Genomic DNA, 17,468 nt, shown 5'->3' on the forward strand with positions numbered 1-17,468 from the left:
CCAAAATGAAAGATATCTTATCTGATTGATATCCCCTGGAGTGGACTTCAAACTATATAGAAAAATAAATCAAAACAGAGATATCTGTTTTTGCAAATTAACCATTAATTCCAGTTCCCATGCTACTTCCTTTTCTTTTAATGAACATGTGAATACATAATTGACTTCTTAAAATATATTCTGATGTTAAAGGTCCAGTGTGTAATATTTAAAAGGATCTATTGGCAGAAATAGAATGTAATATTAATAGGTATGTTTTCATGTTAGACCGTCATGTTTTTATAGTAGCCCAGAATGGACAAACCGAAAAACTGACTTTAGATAGGGCTTTTCATATTTTCCATGTGTTCTGTGGTGATTCTCCTACACACCTTGAACAGGAGGGTGAGGTAAGGGGGTTGTATTCTGCAACACCATTTTACTAGCTACGGATGAGTCTATTGAGGACTTAAGGATAGATGAGTTATGTCATCAGCATAAAATGTTACACAATGTTTTAGATAAAAGTGGGGTACCTACAATAGAATTGTACCCTTGTACCCTGCAACTTCTATGAAATAGAGTTTGATACAGTAAGAAACTACACACTTTACTACACATATTTTTTTGTTGTTATTTCTATTTAGACTAAACATTATGTGTTATTATTATTATTATTATTATTATTATTATTATTATTATGTGCTCTGTAAAACATAACTCATTTTGTAAATCCAAAACCAGATAAGTCTAGAATAAGAGAGGCAGAGTATTATTTCTTGTTGAGAATGCATAAAATGTTCACAAACTAATCGTAGGCTTACCTTTAGGCAGAATATAGATTATACAGTATCTATAAAATATCACAATCTTACCCTTTAGTGTGCACCTTTGAAAAACAATGTGTTGGCTTGTATGAAAGTGTTCTGACATTCTCAGAGAAGAAAGAGGAATGAAAACATTTTTGAAACAGAGTGCTTGGACTGTGCTAGCAGGAGAACAATCAGAGGTATGATGACACACAACATCTGGAGTCATGAGGGAAACAGCATGTACTCCTACGCCCAGAACCAGCAGGATCACTAACCGACAGACTGACAAACCAGAACTGCTGCCCAGAGAAGACACCAGCAGCCTGCACATGTAGCCAGTTACACACTGCTGGCTGCGCCATAAAGGTCAGCCCAATCACATGTAGGAGTTATGACAAGAACTTACAGAAGTCACGACTCGTCTTTGCTACTTATATTAGAAATGTGAGATAAATACAAAATTATACATTATATATGGTACCTCAGTAAATGTGAACACCACATACCATTCCACTCCCATTGTATTGGGGTGGAGGCAAAAATGTCCATGTATCTAAAACTTTTAGCAGATAAAACTATAGCTAGACACCGCCAGGGAAAAGAGAAATGTTTGTGAGTTGGGTGAAGTGATCATTTATTAATGGGATTCTGCAAAACAGGATAATAGCAGTTTTTGAGTGTTAGTGTTATCTCAAAACAATGTCAAATCTTAGCTGTCCAGACACTCCATAGTAATTTACCTTAAACACCCTGATAGAGAGCAGATTGCTGACAGCAGACTGCCACATCATGCTGGCTATGCAGAGACTATTGTCTGCAATTGTCACAACATAAACACTTGGTCTGGCTCTCCCACAAAGACAGACTCACACACATGGAATGCAACCACAAGTGGTCCTCTGCCTCGAGGACCAGCTCAGTGTCAGTTTTACTCAACAACACACACACAGACACACACACACACCTGCACACAGACAAACACAGAGAGCCTGGATTTGGGGTCCTGGGGGCAAAGAGGGATGTGATACGGAAATCCCTGTCCAATGATATCTTCCTCTGATAACTATGTGTGAAGGTCATTTGTCCCCTGCCTTGGCAAGATTCTCCATAAATCACTGTGGAATTGGCATGATGGGTATTCATGGAGGCAGCTAACTGCCTCCCGGTCTTCCCCACTCACCCATCTTCTCCCTGTTGCCTGTAACCCAAGCAGATGTGTACAATAAATAATGACACATCTGGACAATTTCATCTATTACAGCACACTTGCAGCAGACTTACCATGGCCGCCATCCTACCTCAGGCCTTCTTTTTTTCTGCCTTCCAGTATCTTCACATTTCAGTGTATTAAGTTATAGCAGTCTACATCGACAGTATCTGCTGATCCAGACATAGTTTGAAAAAGGGTTAAATCCAAGAGACACCAAGAGATAGTAGGTTGTAGGGGAATTAACATTGACCAAACATCTTGACCTTCAGCTTTAACAGATGCTCATTTCTGGGGAACAATACAATAATAATAAAGCTCCTAAATTTGCCTCTGCCCAAATCTAGATCTTTCTAGAAGATTCTTTGATATCACAAATGCAATGGGGCTGATATGAAAGTGCTATCTCATCTAACTCTACACTAGAGTAGGTACATTTTTAATGTCAAATTATTCCTTTAACAACTGATGCCAGATGCTTGCTAGATTTCTATATTTCTCTAAATAGTTGCTACTACTCAAGCATTAACTTTGAAGACACCTTTGCTGAAAAATATCTTCTAGTCATCTCTGTCTGTCAAATGTGACATCTGTTACCTGGTGGCTCATTAGATTTTAAAGTACTGACTTGTTTGTCTCCCAATGTCTTAAAAAGCACATTGATTGGCCTGGTGGGGAGACCACAATTAAAAATCAAAAATTTTACACCAAACACAATAACTCTAAATTGATAACATGTACATGAAGAATCTGGATGTATTCTGAAAGGAAAACATTACACATATTGGTCTTAACTGGGTAAATAAAGGTTAAAATATTCTGACCTTAAAATGCTGCTGCTACACCACTGGTTTGATTTTGACCAAACCTAAAGGCATGATGCTTTTTGGCAGTGTATGTGGATCTTTAAACGTATTTCACAGTCAATAATTACCTGACACAATGAGTAATTTTACAAGATGAATGAATCACTGGAAAAAACTCAATGTAACAATCTTAAATCAGTCCTTTATTTAACCTCTGCATCATGATGCCTTTGCCTTGTTTCACACATGACACAAAGACACACCAAAGGCATGCAACCAGGCTAAACCAAAATCATTTTTTCACATTCATGCAGATGGCAGTTGTTGTGTGTGTGTGTGTGTGTGTGTGTGTGTGCGTGTGTGCATTGTGCATGCACACAGGCACGCATCTGTGTGTGTGACTGTGTGCCTATGTGTGTGTATGGGGTGTACTTTTGAGAGCGGCAGGTTTGGCCCCCGAGGCGATGACAAAGCGATCAAACTCTATGTGTCACATATAAATTGCTTTGACCTTTTTTCCTCTCAGACTCATGGCTCGATGGCAACAAGGGACATTTTACCCAACTGGAAAGAGTGCTCAAGTCCACAAAACATGAGGAAATGGCAAGCCAGGAAATTAACGGCAGTAAGTGTTTGTCCTCTACGGGGTCAAAACACGTTACTTTGTTCCCTTGTGTTTATGCTTTGCCAATTTCCCAAAAGACATCTAAAAATCCATAATCATTTATTTCAACATTTTGTGCGCTGAAAATTTTTTTAATTTACTTATGATAACAGACGGTGTGATTGTAAAAACAAAATGTTTCTCTGTATCGCAAATTTTTGCTTTAACAAGCAGACAGGTCAGCAGTGTTAATTCAGGTGCAACAGAGCTGCCCACTCATGTAACATTTACCATTATACCTCTTAACCCCATTAAGCAGAGTGGCCATTTTGTTTTGGAGCTCTTCGTTGTCACACTCTTGACAACTTTAATACATTTCAATTCTTGATGGCTGCATAATTAGACTTCATAAATGAACCTGTTGTCTGCAGTGGCCATCTGGCCAGAAGTCATGTATATGAATGGACCTCTAGACACTTGAGTTCTGTAGCTATCGGCCGTGATTACTCTCTTGGCCTAATACAATATTCATGCATTAGAGTAGGCATGCATTACTTTCTTTCTCCTCCTCATGCTGCCTCGGTAATTGAAATTTCTGAAGTGCAGCATGTTTAATAATGGAATTAATTTCCCATGCAAAGTGTATATGATTGACCATGCGCAGGGAGCAGAGGGAGCAGGCTCCATTTCCAGAGACGATGAGAAAATAGCAGGCTGTTAGCCATATTGTTAGATTTATGAATTCATGATCAGATCAAAAATAATATAATAATAGCATTATTTAATATGATTCATCATTTTAATTACATTGTATATAATGCATGTTACATTTAATTCATTTACTACTGCAATGAAGACACAATTTTCTGCAGTCTGATTGAAAGGATTTTCCTTTGTAGATAAAATATACATTTTTCGATGTCTTCTTTACAATAAACAACTAAAGGCAGACCATTTTGTCAACAGGGAAACCCATCCCCTGCCACAGCCATGACTTTTGGGAGGAGAAAAATGAAAAAGAAACTAAAACCTTTAAAACAAATGTAAAAGATGTTGGAGGGAGACTGAGCCCCTTGTGAAGGCTAATGATCAAGCTGGTTTGACCTCTCAAGCAGTTAATATGGAACAGACTGTTCCTGGTAAGCCAAGTCCAAATGACAGGCCATCAAAGGGAAAGAACAAAGGAGTAGCTCTCACAAGAGCACCATTCATCGCTGCATGGTTATATTTTTAAGAAGGAAGGGAATAAAAGAAAATGTATGTCCAGCTTCAAAAGTGTATTTCTGATGCAGTGTGTCCCATGCTGATTTCTGTTCTTAAGACTCTTCGCACAGCTTTTTCTCCCACCTACATTTCGATTACAAACCACTTGTCCTATAACCATGTCCCTGTTTACTTATTTTATTGCAGATTAACTGCAGACATTATAGCTGCCCCACCTCCAGTACATAATTCCCAAAATATGAGAGAATAAAATACCAAAATGTTAATCGACAAAATATAATAATATATTCTTTGTTTAAGACTGAACACTGATACTATGTAGAAGAAATCTAAATAAATGCCATCTTTAATGGCTATATAAGGAAACTCTCAGAAGTTAATTTGTGATGAAAGCATAGGACAAAACACAATTAATTTATCTGCTTTTTAGCTGACAGCAAGGGGTGAGGTTGGCAGGAAGGGAGGGGTTAGTGCAATGAGAGTGTGATGAAAACAGTAGCCTCAGCACAATAATATTGTATGTCCCAGCCAAGACATATTAGGTTAATGAAATGTTCACAGGCTGTAATTGTTGTAATGAGTGGACAGATTGTGTAGAAGGACGAGAGAGATGCAGCAGCAATCAAGGGCTGTAGAGAAGAAACCAGAAAGTGGACGAATACCGTAAAAGGTAAAAGTGTTATATATATATATAATATTATAATATATATATTTGAGATTATAATCTTTTCAAGAAATAAGAAACTGTGACATGTTAATTATGAGTAAATCTAATGTTAGTATTTTGCCTTTAAATTTTCTTTTTCTATCCATCTACAATTTCTACACATCCCTTAGGATTTTTATGAAAGAAAGAATCTTGTTTAAACACCACACTTTTGTGTTGATAAAATAGAAAAATTGCCACATTTAGCAAAGCTACAGTCTTGTAATTTCCAATAAATAACCTCAATCCTTCAAATCGTAAAAGATGCCACCACAAACAGATCATAAAATGCAAGGATGCAGTGAAGAACACAAGCAATTCAAAACAGGAATGAGTGGGTGGTGAGAGAGAGAGAAATAAAGTGAACAAGAGAGGAACACAGAAAAGGTGAGAAAGCATCAAAGAATGACAAGAGTGGGAGAGAGGGAGTTACATAGAGACATTTAGGGGAGAACTGAGTCGAATTTCAAATACTCAATGATTACATCTCTTAAAGTGTCAAGTACATTTCCATTTAAAGTGCTTGCTTAAACATCCATGAAGAGGTGTTCTCCGGCTGTTATGCACACAGTAATGACTGGGGAGTCTCCTAAGACCCTCAAGCTTATTGCCTTATCTGTCTCAGCTTTAAAACAATATATTGTGTCTGTAACAGACCTACAACCAAGGGCCAGATGGCCCCTTAACATAATGCCAAGTTACTATCACATATACTACAATCTGAAAAACTTGATGGATGCCCACTATCTGATGACACTGTGATGAATGAGCTGAAAGAAACAGAGACTGCACCGATTTTTACCAGGATTATAAAAGCTTATGATATTGTACAATGCATCCAGCAGACATGGACTAACATTAACATTCATTTTAAGTCATGTTTCTGGCCACCTGGCGAATATAAGTTCAATGTTCACTCTCTTATCTATGTTTTGGTCTCTATCAACTCCTCAGGAAGAAAATCTGGGTCTTTTCAGGCTGTTTGGTGCTGGGTATCGTACAGTGGGTTTTTGCTGAGTAACTTTTACCAGAAAAAGTTTCAGGCCATGAAACCAAAACAATAAGCTGAAAGATTATAAAACGCCTCGGACAGCCAGGGGTAACTGCAGAGTTGGATGATAATTCTTTGTGGGTTTCTCAGTACAAGCGACTCCTTTCACATCACACTAGGCAAACTATTCAAATACAGTGTCACTGTCATTTTTAACCCATTGTTTATCTTAGAATATTTATCAGTGCTTCTTTAAATTGAGACAAAGTAGGTGTGCTGAATAGTAGCCACATGACCACAAGTAACAATTATGGGACAATGGTAATAATAACAATGGTAAATGTTAAACCATAGTTTAGTAGCACAAATACAGAGGAGAGGAGTCAACAAGTCAATGAACTGATTCAGCAATGTCAGTTACATAGCAATATCTTTATATATGTAAACATTAGCTAACATTAGCCACCATATGTTACTGGTCATACCAGACCGAGAAGCTTGTACCTGCAAAACATCTTGAATTGAGCAGGGCTGTGTTTTGAATGATTGCTTAAGAATTCAACTTTTTTTCATTTTTTTTACTAATTTGTAAATGGAAATTTGTCTTAGCTAAATAGTCTCACTTTAAGACAAAACTATACAAATATAAACAATCATTTATTTTACATTAAGATGTCTTAAAAACATTTGATTGGCCTTTTGTGTAACCTGAGTATGACTTAGAAACATGATATCTGAGAGAGAATTTTCTAATTCTACACGACATTGCTGCTGACTGCATTCAGCATTGATAATCCTGTCACTCCCCACAGGTCCATGTATTAAAATGCAGCGCTGATGTTTGCCTTTGTGAAAGGCCTTTATTATTAAAGTGCCCTCACCTGCTAACACATTACAGCCCGTAAACAACATGAATGATGTGCTGAGCACTGCAGCCTAACACACATTTATTAAATTACACTTTTCAGCCACACATCAGCTTTCTCCTTTGATTCATTTCCTTTAATGAGTTTGCTGATGTAGACTGGCATGCTGTAATGAAAAGGTAAAGACAAGCAAGCAGGAGAGCCATAAATAAGTCTCAGAGCATGAGGAATAATGACAGGAGTTTAATGTCCAATTAGATTAAAAGGCTCTCTGACACAAAAGCAGGATGCTGAGTGCACTGCTCAATGAGCCTGTGAGCGACATTGATTAACGCTAAACGGATCTATTACTCTCATCCATGGTACTGATCAACAGCTCTACCTGCCACTTCTCTAACACTATAAATGTGTGTATGTGGTTTCACCTTTATCTATGTATGCAAATCTGTCCACCCAATAAGTGGGTTATAGATTAACAAAGCTGGCAACTAATGTCCAAAAAGTCCATCCGTCTGTGGATTTCTTAAGGACATTATGGTAGGATTTTGTGTTTTCTATTGTTTTTCTTATCAATTTTATTCTGTAAACACAGAACAAGTTTTGCAATCTATTATCTGAGATATATGAGTTTTATAAAGCACAGAGGAATTTTCTCCTTGTAAAGCCTAGCTGAAGACCTGATAGCGCTCCACATTATTGGCTTTAGCACAAAAAAAACACGCTAGTGGGATGAGATGTCCGTCTATCATCATGTTTGTTCTCAAAAACTCGTCAGAAGCTTCAGCTTGCATCTTCCATTTGAGCTGAACATTACAGATTGCGGAGGTGTTTAAATCTGCTTTGTTGCAGGGGAAAGCTACCTTGTAGTTGCGGCTCCTCATTATTCTGCTGACAGAGCTTTGTGGATTTTTCCTCTGTTGAGGAGAGATAGATGGGATGATGAGAGATGTCCTGTGGAGGAGTCTGTCACTAACACCTTTGACTTATAACACAGCCTACATTAACACTCACAGTTCACAGGATCTGGTATGCACCACCAAGATCAAAGAGACAATATTATCTTGCAGATTGTACTGTGTTAACCTGAGTAACGGTTTGTTACACATAACCATCTGGGAAGTCGTTATTGGAAACTATGTGGAAAAGGGTAGGCAATGTGTACTTTCCCTTGAAACTTGAGGTCTGAGGTTCTTATATGGGACCTGTACAGTATTGATTATCAGCCAGAATTCATGTGAGACTCATTAATAATATACATGAGAAAATGTAAGCCATTTGCTGTCAGACTTTTCAATGCAAATGTCCTGTAAATCTTTTAAGAATGACATAATCATCATTGTTATAGGAGTCATTTTCTAATAAATACAGTGTGTGTCATGTCTTGTTTCCACAATTCATGCGTTGAGGGAATACCTTTTCCCTCAGCTGGCAAAAAAAAACTGCATCTTGCTTCTCTTAGGGTGACAAACTGAACTGGGACAGTACGAAATTCCAACGAATAACATCAAGTCAGTGCTTGTACAGTCTTACTTTCAGCATTTTCCAGCCAAGAAAGGAAACCAGTTTACAGCACTGTCTGTGTGATGGGTGGTCCTCTTTAGGCTGTAGTTGTTTTGTGTAGACCCCCAGCCTCATTTATAAAACTGGATACAGATTACCCACAAAACGAATGGTAATGCCAAATATTCATATGCTTAAAAATTGTCATGCAGTTATTTAGCATGTAAGAAGAAGAAACTTTTAGTATTAGTATTAGTACTAGTATTTAATGGAGGCATTTTAGCTGTGACTCTAAAATGCCTCTGTTTAATACCATAGGCCTGGGGTGAGTAGAGATTTTTCATCTAATGGCAGTATGTCATATTTAATTTAGTGTTGACTTGAATGTCAATGGTCTGACATTCAAGTCAACACATGCCTTACCAGTGCACAGTGTGTTGTTGCACACTGGTAAGGCATGGGTGTAACCTGGGGAGATCAGGACACACTGATCTCAGTCTCCTTGACAGGAGTCTGCCTTCTTCAGTATAAATGGAAACTGCTTCATCAGTGATTTTTTAACAGAGAAAAGAAGGCCCAAATCTAAAAATGGTACACTTTGAACGCCACTTGTCACTTTATGCATGGCTTCTGGATGTTTCTCATGGCAAGTTATAAAATTATTATACAACAAAAATGTGTTAAAAGTATTATGACAACATTTGTGTAATATAGCTGTAAACAGGACCAAATTTCAGAAAATATTCATGTTACACACAGCCTGCATTCAAATGCAGACCATGCACACTCATTTACATGGTCTTGTCTATTATTGCTTAATTACAGCATGCCAGTCACATAATGTTTTGATTACATACTTACATCTGAAATTGCAGCTGCCACACTTCCACACTCAACAAAAGCCTGAAGCCATATCCACATCAAACCACTCTGAAAAAATATGATTGGTGAAAAATGCATTGTGGCTTCTGGTTTAGAGCATAGATAGTCAATCACGTCTGTCTCCAACAGATGAACTAGTCCAATTTCTTCATTCACAACACAGTGTCTCCAGAATGTGAGCTTCTGTAAAGCTTTTTTATGGTATCCAGCTTTGTTTCGTCTAGTTTTACATTTGGCATTGGGAAGAGTATGGGGACTCTCACCCCTTTGACTCTTGAAACAAGTTGTCTTCTCTTGGTCCCAGGTGAGGGGCCAGGCAAGAGCCATCCATGATTTTCTTTAAATATCCCATAAAGACCTTGCCTAGAAAGATTTCTTTCTTTTTAGGAGATGTCCTAGGTGAAAGTCATCAAACCAGTGCTGCTTTTTTCACTCAAGTCTGAGTTTTGAAGTATAGTTCACTCATCTAATGTATAGGCCATATGTTTTGTGGACTTGGCATAGACTTATGACTATGTTCCCGATTATGTCCTCTGGGGGCTACTCTGGGAATACCATTGTTGCATTGATTTGGTCTCTGTAGCAAGGGCTCTGTCCATGCCTAGACTCAGCCAAGGTTATGCCTTGTCAGCTATTTTTAGCTGTTTATGATTTTCATGGGCAGAATTAATTTTCAACAGAATTACCCTGATGCCCACCATCTGTGAATTTGCAGGGCCTCTTTCATGAAATGATAGTGAACATAATTCTTGTTCCTCCTCTATCTAAATCTATTAATTTATTTCACCTAAGCCACTGCTGATTCATGAGTTCTAAATGCCTTGAAAACACTTGGTTCGCAATGCTTCTCACCTTGTGGAGTCTAAATATTGAGCAATGTAGAAAAGATTCCCAGATGATGCTGCTCAGGGGGTGCAAAAATAGTGCAGTATTAGCACTGTTGCGGCAGAAAACCATTCAGCTATCCATATGGGTTTGAATCAATTTGTCTTTTCGCTCTTCATAAGTGCCTCACCAACCAATGTTATTGCTTAATTCATTTCTTTGCAGTGGATAAAGTCATATACACACACCCACATGTTTCTATATCTGGATCTTCTCTTCCACCTCTTCATAGCACTCAAACTCCCTATCACCAAGACAACTCCACTGTGTGCTTGACAAAGTTATTTTCACTGTCTTTTGACACTTTTTACTTACTAAAGACCACTATTGCTATTCATGGCATGTATCCACAAATCATCTTATAATTTTCAACTCAAGCAGTCATATCATGAAATATTATTGATGTGTCATATCACATCGTAATATATTTTTGTTGGTGATATATTCCATATAAATAAGGAATCATGCAGAGGAGAGAAGTAACGTCTATCAAACCCTCAGAGGTAGCAGAGAATTATCTTTGTGGAGCAGTAAAATCACAAGTTACATCGTTCTAATAGCAGAAAACTTAATTAACTAGGTGAGCCTTGGGGGCTCTTACAAAATGCCTCCCCAAGCAACAGCAGAGAGCAAGAATGACCCCCAGCTACCACAGACCTGCTTACTGATACAGAAAATATGATTGCTTTTCATATTCCACTGAATTTTCAACATTTCCCATTTTACCCCAGGACACACAGTCGCTCAGAACACATTAGAATAGGTGTATTGCAGGAAAAGGGGCAGTGCATGTGGGCGTTATTAGCTAAATGAATTTTAATAAATAACACTGAAACATAATGAAACATAAGACAATATGAAAGATGAAATTAAATGCTTGTTGAAGTATGCAAGGCAGATAATGGGATACAGCGGTGAAACAGATGAGTTTAAGGAGGTGCGTAATGCTGCATGTTCAATTTATATGTAAATCAATCCACCTAATAGAATGACCTCAACCAGGTGCCAGAGGATAGGAAAACGATCCCACCCAAAAGCATTTTTGAATTTTGAAATCTCATGAGCTTGTACGAGAACAGGGTGTCAGTCTGGTGCTACAATAACCCATTAGAGAACAGGCTAATGAGGTTATTTATTTGAGAATACCGCACAGCACCCACAACAGTCTACACAATACATGTATGTAACTTAGTCTGCACAGGGTGCCCATCTACAGGTACCTCCAGCAGGGAGCAAGCTGCCCTATTCACCCATGTCTGCATCAGCATGAGGAGGATAGATGGGTGACAAACATGCCAACACTATCTGCCACATGTCACCTTTTTGTCCTGTCGTAGGCTGAAACAGATATACTGTGAGTCTGTCACACTGACCCTCCTTGTTAGAGAGACAGCAGAGGATAATCAGGGGAAACAAATGATGTGCTGTGAACCCCCTGCTGCGTGACCTTTGACCATGCACGTACTTTAGACATGGTAGCCTGTCTACATGATGTCTGTGACATGAGACAATTACTGTACAGGTGAAAATTAGATGGTGTACAATCAGAAAATCCTATGCATATTTCAACAACTTGTTTAAATTAAGAGTTTTTTCTTTCCAAAAAATGGTCTGTGGGCGTGTTCTGTGGAGCAAAGGCGCTATAGTCCCACTGTCTATCAGTCACTAATGGTGTGGAGCAGTGGGAGGCCAGGACACCTGGGTCTGCTGCCTGATAATGAATATGATGAAGATGGATAATACTTTACCCTGTCTGAAACCATGTTCTCAGCTAGGGAGTGATTACTGCGGTAATTGGGATCCGTGGTGGCTGCCGCTGGAGATACTGATGATGAGGCTGTCTCAACTAAAATGTAGATAACATTGACATTACTCATATTGGACTCAAGAGTTACAACTTCACCAATCACCAGTGACAACCTGTGACCTGGAATTTCACAGTATATTTGTATTGGAGTGATATGTTTGAAAATGCTGGATTAAGAACATGAAGGCTTTTAGAAGTCTCTTACTATTATAAATCGTGTTTTTGGGATAATATTACTGTTGCATTAATGTGTATGTTGCATTTTACTTCTGTAAGATCATCATATGTTTATAATATTGTTTTTTTGAGAGAACTCTTGAGCACAGAAAAACGACCCTATTTCCAGCATTGTGACAATGCATTTTACAGCTAATCCAAGACAAGAAGTAGGAGAATTTTCTTGACCCGGAGGAACACTTAATCCTTCAGTTTATCAGGAAAAATTAAATTTCAAAATCAATAAAGTCTGGAGATACAAGGTTTTTATTTACATGAAGGGTATAGAAAACTATAATCTGAAAAGTAGGTAAAGCTGTAGTGAAGTAAAAAGTACAATATATGCCTCAAAGATGCAGTAGAGTAGACCTAAGCACCTTGAATTTGTACTTGAGTACAGTATTTTGATAAATGTATTTAGTTGCATTCCACCACTGGCAAAGGGTGGCTGCAGTGGAGCAACAGGACCTCAGTGTCAAATCCTGTGTTTATGAACCCCAGCTTTCCCTGAAAATCTGGCCATGTCCTCACATGTCCCCTGCCATACCTGTCTGAACAACAGTGTAGTCTCAAACAACATTGATATGCCAGTCACACAATAGACACAGGGACAAAAACACTTAACTGGAAAAGGAAACAGAGCAGGAAAGCACTGATGATATTACTTACTTTTTTGTGTCAGTTGTGTCACTCTGACCACCTCTATCTTGTGCCATGGGGTTTGACACATTGATTATACTGCTACATGTGCCATCTACATACTTCAATGTTCTTGTTTTGAAAGATTTCAAAAAGAGATTTATGAAGACCCCAGAGTGATCATTACGAGGTGGCAGTGTCGGGCACCACTTCTTCTTCTTCTATGAGGTTTGGGGTTCCTGAGGGATGATGGGTGTCCTCTAGGTAGTGTCCTAGTGTATAGAGGGTGCCGGGACTGAAGAGGGGGGGTGCTCTTAATGACCATCTGCTCAGAGAGCAACCTTTTTAATGAAGACGGATGTTGGGATGATCTGACCAGGGGGCTCCAGGCAGGGGTTTAATGACACACCCTCCTATGTCTGGACCTTCTAGGTTGTCTTACGTGCCCTGTCAGCCCTCACCAGAGTGCTGGCACTAAGAAATTCAAACAGGCCTCCTAAAGCTGTACCACTGCTATCAAAGTACTCACACACACCCCACAAGCATGTGCCACTTAACTATGATAACTGCAGTTGTGGAGGTTTTTCACCCTGAGCCATATGAGTCAAGTTAAACTTAAGTCTACACTCACACACTATTTAACAAAATGTAAAAAAAAAATTCATAGTGAAGCATGAGGCACATTGAAGAGCAAATGCAATACAATAAATATGTTAATCTATGTTTTCATTTTTAAACACAAATATGAGATGTGTCATACATCCTGAACTTTTTGTATTAATTTAAACAGCAACGTTGCTAAAGAAGTAGCTACAGTATTGAAACCTATTTATTTTAAACCTGTTTTCTTTAATTTTACATTCTGAGATCATCATCAATAAGGTCAGTTCTTATGTGACCATGTGAAATGTCCAAGGTCTTGTGTGCACATGTCCAACATGCAGATAAAAGCTCTACTCTGAAAGCATTATATCAAGTTTGGTCATTGTTATTGCCTTACGCTTTGTCATTGAGCCACATCATGTTATGGTTGAGTAACCCAGATTTAATTGGATTTCAGTTACTTAAATTAAACTCCCTTTCACTCTTGATCTGCATCTTTTGTTGTCCAAGCTTCTTTTCTCCCTTTTGTGTTTATATTGAAGTCTTGGGAAATGTTTCTGTTGATTTGGCAGACTCAGAGTCCTGTGATTATGCTCCAGCGCTCAGGCCTCATCGTCCTAGATGCGATTCCAGAGCCGCAGTGTTAATAATATCCAAAAAGGAAAGAGGGAGCTTACAGCACCCACATCCTTAGGCTTCACCCCCGAACGTGCACTCAAATTAAAAACAAGCCCGTAGCCTAACGGCGGTTCTAAACACAGGGGCTGTTGTGTCAGCAATCTTTTATTAGAGTCATCCTGTTCGGAAACACAGCAGGGAGGAGGAAAAAGACAGAGTCTGCTGGAAGAGACATGGGCGCCTGTGTTCTCTGCCGTCCTCCTTTTTTTCCATCAGATATCACTTCTCTGTAAAGGTTGTTAGAGAAGTCAACTAAGATTGACAGATGGAGATGGAAGACACTCAGAAGCCCATCTCTCTCACACTCATCTTCATCTGAGTGTTGGTACTGACAGTTGTGGAGCAGAAGGAGATGGATGAATTGGTCTTTTCCCCTACTGTACGTCATGTACAGTGGATGGTGCTGCATCTCTATTTGTCTTTTCTTTTTTACTTTAGATGTCTTACAAAACATTAATTTAACACTATTGGCTACAAACAACATGAGTGATTTTAATGTTTATGAGAGACTTTTAATGCAATCTCGGATATGAGAGTGTGTAACGCTGTATTTGCCTATTAATATGCCGTGAGTAAGTATGTGAGGTGCCGCAGGCTAATAGCAGCCGTTATAATGAGGGATGATACCAATAAATTGATATCTCCTACACTCACCAGAGTCCTCTCTGCAGCTGCAGTTAAAAGGATTGACTCAGCCTTCACTAACCTTGTATTTGACTTGAACTGTCATTAGCAAATCAAAAGCAGATTAATTAATCACAGGTCCACTGGGGTGTGCATTACCTTAAGTGACTATTGTAATATAACCTAAAGAGAAATTACCCATGGTTTCTCATCTTGACACCAGAATGAATGCTTTGCTACTTCCAGGAGTGCTGATGCTGTCATCAAGAGTGGGGAAAATGGATTCTGTAAGTGGTGGAGAGTCTATTAGAGCATTAATTCTGCTACAAATGGAGCTTTTCACAAATGGTCAACACTTATATCTCATCTGGTTCTTGGTCTTTTTTTTTAACACTTTGCTGCACCTATTTGTCCACTTTCTCTCCTCAAATACTTTCCTTAAAACATCCTTTGCTTCTGTTTGGAGGATACAGAGGAGGCCATGGACTACTGGAGAAAAGTTAAGTGACATGTTCCAGTTTGACCGAGAGTGTTTTAAACTGTAAATGTTATCCAGTATGAGCATATCTATGAAAGCACCGCTCCAAGTGTCAGTTTTTGTTGTTGAGAAGAAGAGCAAGCAGCTACATCTGCGTTGTTGTTCTGCCTCAAGCTCAGACGCTTTACCATCCTGTTACACTCTGACATTTGGAAACGCACCATGACTCACTTAGTCGAGGGAAGAAGAGGCCAAATCACAGTAGGGCTGGTGGATCCCTGAAAGATGTAGAGTATTTTATGTAATCATGTGAACAAGGAGCAGTCTTATCTTGGTGACCTTCACAAGCATCACATTTGTCCTTTCTTACATCTTTACATTTCTTTTTTCTTATTCTTTTTTTCTGTATCTGTAAATGTATGGTGCTGACAACCACCCCACTGGTGTACTAATAGTATCCCCTGCTGGCTAAAGAGGGAACACTTCACACAAGAAGAAAAAGGGAGATTAGAAAAGTCTTCTGTTCTGCAGTACATCACTGTTCCCTCTTTTTAGTGTTTTAAAAATGTTTTTATAGACATCAGATCAGGAATATGAAAGTAATATTGTGATGAACTGAAGCTGAAATACTGCATAAATGTAGGCCCAATAAATTGCTTTCACAGGCTGGGAGCAGAGTAATTTAATGCTATCCCACCAGAGGTCACTACTACTTTAAATTCAAAACCATAATTTATTTTATCTGAAATCTCAAGTGATCAATCTCAATCATCAAATGAGCACAGTAATTCATAATCAGTAATTTTCCTGTACCAAAAATAAAAGTTTTCATTTAGGAAATAATCTCACAGGTATATTTTATAGATAACAGAGACAGGCAAAGCATCCTCATTTGAATAATACAGTGAAAAGCCCATAAGCCAATGAAGTCACTGAACCATATGCATCAACAATGCACCATTCTGATCAATGCAAATTCCCAGCAGTCATTATGTCTGACTGCAGACCAAAATTAGTCCTCCAACCCCTCAAGACACACCAGTCAGCACAGTCTGTTTACACACATGTATTTTCATTTAGTGGATGCTGTCTGTTAGTCAGCTATAAGTTCATCATTATGATAAATTGTGGAGTAGAGATCCTCTTCCATGTATGTTCCCAAAGAACAGCCACCATCCCTTCCTCCTATAAACATGCTGGTTTCCATGGCAACCTGGAGCAGGATCTACAGAGCAAATACTCCTGCGGCCAGGAGAAAAGTGCCAAACAATGGTGTCTGAGCTGGGAGGAGGAAAAGGAGGATAGCGTTAGTGAGGAACAGAGCAGGTAGCAGATTCATGCAACACAAAGTCACAAGCAAGGTTCAAATTAATGCGGTTGTGGGAATGCTCAGCGGCATAAAGAATACAGAAAAAAACTGTATCAAGCAAACTTGTCATGTCATGGCTGTAGGGCTGTCAGAAACACAAAAGAGTAATGAAAGTGTGCCTTCCATATTGAATTATGTATGTTATGTGCTTAAATGATAATCTTGATATCATTTTCTTTCCTTTTCAGAACAGCATTTTAAAGATATTTACAATCTCAGTTTTAATTAGAAGAAAAACATAAATATCTTACAGCAAAGAACAATGGACATGTTACTGCTAGGCCTCTGTAAGGCCAGAGGCTGACACTCATTCACTCCCTTCCTAGCCTTTAAGGATATGTGGCTATCTGTATGCAGCTATATGCAATTATGTTCAGTAGCTGTCACTACTATCTGTCATTTTATACCTCATAAAATCGTTAACCTTACCACCACAGATTAGTTGTTTTCAACAGTGTTTTCAATTACAAATGATAGCCTGAAGCCATCTTAAAGATGTGGCTTATAGAATTCCTGCAAGAGTGCGAACCTTTTAAAACTGTAGGCTATTTTAAGTGAACATGAATTAAAGTTTTCCTTCCCATAAACTTGA

Source organism: Morone saxatilis, unplaced genomic scaffold, assembly GCF_004916995.1.
Source record: "Morone saxatilis isolate NCDOM2014 unplaced genomic scaffold, NCSU_SB_2.0 Contig21, whole genome shotgun sequence".
NCBI lineage: Eukaryota > Metazoa > Chordata > Actinopteri > Moronidae > Morone > Morone saxatilis.